This window comes from Limulus polyphemus, unplaced genomic scaffold, assembly GCF_000517525.1.
Source record: "Limulus polyphemus unplaced genomic scaffold, Limulus_polyphemus-2.1.2 Scaffold533, whole genome shotgun sequence".
NCBI lineage: Eukaryota > Metazoa > Arthropoda > Merostomata > Xiphosura > Limulidae > Limulus > Limulus polyphemus.
The window spans coordinates 1-4,464 of NW_013666143.1; the positions used below are offsets into that span (position 1 = coordinate 1).

The 4,464-nt window shown below is 32.1% G+C and overlaps 1 long non-coding RNA gene across 3 annotated transcripts; it reads right to left on the reverse strand.

Moving 5' to 3' along the window:
• Nucleotides 1-106: 106 nt before the first annotated feature.
• LOC111085654 lies at nucleotides 107-4,441 on the reverse strand. Of its 3 annotated transcripts, none has more exons than XR_002610463.1 (8): nucleotides 4,297-4,441; nucleotides 3,880-4,026; nucleotides 2,917-3,007; nucleotides 2,146-2,377; nucleotides 1,695-1,978; nucleotides 1,210-1,304; nucleotides 509-665; nucleotides 107-323 (listed from the first exon to the last, which is right to left on the reverse strand). It is a non-coding gene; the product is annotated as an uncharacterized LOC111085654 (long non-coding RNA). The 3 variants fall into 3 exon arrangements; XR_002610462.1 differs by having other exon boundaries at nucleotides 1,792-1,978; nucleotides 2,912-3,007; XR_002610461.1 differs by having other exon boundaries at nucleotides 2,912-3,007.
• Nucleotides 4,442-4,464: the final 23 nt, after the last annotated feature.

Sequence of the window (4,464 nt, forward strand, 5' to 3'; positions counted from 1 at the left end):
ATTACATTAATCATTCCTAAACTTCCAATTTTCGTATCGTTACTTTTAACGCCCTCAGTATGCTAACACTGAATCCTTTACAGTTTCAGAAACCTTACAAGTAAAAATAAGTTATATTCTTGAATCTTAAGCTTCATCTTTTCTTTCCTGTTATAGCTCAACTTACAGAAAGTTTGAGTTCAGAGATCAGCCAGGTTGAGCAGAAGACAAAAGTCATTAGCATGTTATGTCGAAGGATGAGATGTGGATACACCAGAATTAGTTGTTTATTTTGTTGGGCAAATCTCCAAGCCTTCTTGCAGCATTTAATTTTGTGAAAATGTCTAGGAAGATAAGAATGGTGTCAAGGAATTATAACTGGAGAAAAAAAAACAATCACAACCAGCGAGTTTGGATAGTCCAATTCAATTTAAAATAAATTTTAGAGTAAAATTATTTACTGCAGAAGATAATGGATGTATCCATAATAATATAATTTGCAAGTTAACTACTTTTAGTTGTGACTTACCGTTACTAGTTTATCAACATTGTATCTTGTCTTCTGTATAACGTCTTGAAATAGTTGTGTTCGTTGGTTGTTTTCAAAACGTCGTTCTTTGAACCCTTATAAACTATTAAGTAGTTCGTATAGACCTTATGGATATGCAAGTGGTGAGGACCTCGTACTAACATGAAAGAATATGCCACTAATATCAGGATTAATATTTCAATAAATAAAGGGAGTTAGAAAAAGAAAACATATGCACAAAACTACAAAATATCTAATAACAGACACTTCTCCACTATCTCTCGTGAGCAAACTTATTGAAGCTCATGACAGGGTTTATATTTAAGAGATTAAAGATGCATTTTAACATTATTTACACTCTTTACCAACATTATTATTTACAAGTCACAGATAGGGAAACTGATGTCAGTCTCATAACTCTTATAAACTTTAAATGACGTAATTAGCTAGAAGGTGAGTTAGCGTTTAAGTGTAAACTAAAATTTCACAGATTAACTAAACAATAGAAAGAATAATAAAGTGAACTGAAAACAAAACCACAAAGAAATAAAAATAAAGCTTGCTACCTCACGCTCCTTGCCCATTTCGAAAAAATGAAGTGATTACATTAATCACTCCTAAATTCCCAGTTTTCCTATCCTTAGTTTTAACGACCTCGTTATACTGACATCATGAATCCTGCCTAGTTTAAATACATATACCTTACAAAGAAAATTCGTTCATATTCTTCAATCTCCAACTTCTCTACCTTCCGGCTCAAGTTACGGGAAATCCTCGAGTTCAAAGACAAGCTAAGCTGCAATAATTAATTAAGTAGTTAGAACAGATTAATTTATGTGATCACTATATACATACTCTTTACCAACATTAATATCTGTACGTAACCGATATGGGGAAACTGATATCAGTCTGATAACTCGTAGAATATAAAAGCTAATGGGATTAGCTAGGAAGTGAGTTAGCGTTTAAGTGTAAAGTAAAAATTGACAGATAAACTAAACGATAGAAAGAATAAATTAACTGTAAACAAAACCATAACAAAACAAAGTAGTTTGCTACTTCACACTCCTTTCGAAAACCGAAGTGATTACATTAATCACTCCTAAATTCCCAATTTTCCTATCCTTACTTTTAACTGCCTCATTACACTGACATTATGAATCCTTTACAGTTTCAGTACAGATACCTTACAAAGAGAAATAATTCATGTTCTTGAATCTTCTTCTCTACTTTCCTGTTCTGGTTCACTTTACATGAAGTGCTCGAGTTCAGAGACCACTTACGTTAAAGTAGAGGACGTAGATGACTCATCGGTATGTTACGTCGAAGGATGAGAAGTGTACACACCAGAATAAGTCCTTTATTTTGATGGAGGGGGGGGTCGCAATCTCAAAGTCTTCTTGCGCCATTGAAATTTTCTGCAACGGCAGAGGACGATGAGCATTTCCTCTGGTGTCGACAGAATTTTCACTAGAGAAAATATTTATTTTAGACACGTAAAATTGTCATATAATTAACATGATATAATATATATAAAAATGGAGTAAGACAAGTAGTAACTTTGAATAGTCCATTCAGTATTAGAATAAAATTTACTACAGAATACAATTGATGTATTAGCGATAGTAGTGACTTACCTACTTTTGTCCGAAAGAGACTAATGGGAGTAAGCTTGTCGCTGTAGCTTCCAGTGTTTTTCAACGTTGGATATTGTCTTCTGTATAACATTTATAGATAGGTCTGTTCGTTCAACTACGGTTGCCGGTGATGTTAAGTATTTTGTTTTCAAAAAGTCCTTGTTTGACCCCTTGTAAACTATCAAATAGCTTGCATACAGTTTATGAATGAGCCCATGACCAGAACTTCCCACTAATACGAAAGAACAATATACCATTAATAACAGTTTAATATTTCTATAAACAAACAGGAAAATGAACGGAAGAAAAACATGTATAAAACTTAAAACATCGAATAACAACAAGAACACTATCACACGTGAGAAAAGTTATTGAAACTAATGACAAAGTCCTTATTCAAAACATTAAAAGTTCATATTAACATTTACACACTTTTGCAACATAAATATCTGCAAGTGACCGGTAATGGAAACTGGTGTCAGTCTCATAACTTTTAGAAACTTTAAATACCGCAACTGATTAGAATGCGAAGTAGCGTAAAACAAATGATACAGATTAATTAAACAATAGAAAGAATAATAAATGAACAGAAAAGAAAAACCATAACGAAATAAAAATAGGATTTGCTACCTCATATTCCTTCCTCTTTCGAAAAAGAAAGTGATTACATTAATCACTACTTATAAATTCCCAATTTTAGTATCCTTACTATTAATGACCTCATTATACTGACACCATGAATCCTGCCCAGTTTAAGTACATATACCTTACAAAGAAAAAGCGTAGTGTTCTCCGATCTTCAGCTTCTCTACCTTCTGCTCCTATTCAGGTTACGGGAAGTCCAAAGACCACCTAAACTGCTCTAATTAATTGGATGGGGAGATTTGAAATAGTGATCATTATTTATATACTTATTAAAGACATTAACATCTATAACTTATCGCTATGAAAACTGGTGTCGGTTTCATAATTCAAATTTATTGTGAATAACTAAAATGTAAATTACAAATTTACAGATTAACTAAATGATGATAGAATGAATTATAAATAATCAAATCCAAAACGAAATAAAATGAAACTTTCTATTTCACACTCCTTCCCTTTTAGAAAAAAAAATGATTTCATTAATCAGTTTAAAATTTGAAGTCCTTACTTTTAACGTTATACTGACATCCTTCACAGTTTAAGTAAAGATACAGTACAAGGAAAAAACATTTTCTTATTTATTCGACTTTATCTTTCGGTTCTAGTTTAGCTTAACGAAGTTCGATTTCTAAGACCGGTTAATCTGGAATAATTAAACAACAAATCATGTACATACTCTTTACCAATATTAATATCTGTACGTCACTGATATAGGAAACTGATGTCAGTCTCATAACTCATATAAGTTAAAAATTGGTGCGATTAGGTAGAAGGTGAGTTATCGTTTAAGAGTAAATAAAAATCCAGAGCTTAACTAAACGATAGAATGAATAATAAACGAACGGTAAAGGAATCCATAACAAAATAAAAATAGAATATGCTATCTCACACTCCTTCGCTTTAGACAAAGAAAATTATAATAATAAATCATTACTTTTAAATTCCCAATTTTAGTGTTCTTATTTTTAAGGCCCTCGTTATACTGACATTATGAATCCCCCCACAGTTAAGTACAGATACTAGGACAAAATTTTTTTTATGTTCTTAACTCTCCAGATTGATCTTATCTAGTTTCCTGCTCTGGTTCACCTTGCAGGGAGTGCTTGAGTTCGAAGATCATCTAGGTTGAGCAGATGACTCGTTAAGTCGAAGGATGAAATGTGGACACGTCAAAACAAGTTCTTTATTTTATTGGAGAAGGTGAGAGGCACTTTCCAAGCCCTCTGTCGTCACTTTCTGCAACAACATAGGACGATGAACATTCTCTGGTATAGAAATAATTTTATCGAGAAAATTCTCTTCTTCACTTTAGACAAGTAAAATTGTTCTACCATTAAAGTGATTTTTTAATATAAAAATGGAGTTAGAAAGAGTAAATTTAGACAGTCCATTGCATCTTAGAAAAAGTTTTAGAATAACACAATTTACTATAGAAGATAATGAATATATTCTTAATAACAGCAGTAGTAAGTTAAGTACTTTTAATTGTGTCCGAAAGATACTAACGGTTGTAAGCTTCTCGCTGTAGCTTTCGATGTATTTCAACTTTGGATATTGTCTTCTGCTTAACATCTCTAAATAGTTCTGTTCGTTCTTCTACGGTTGCAGGTGATGTTCGGTATTTTGTTAGTTGTTTCCAAGACGTTTCCTTTTTTTTTTTATTTTTTTTACCTT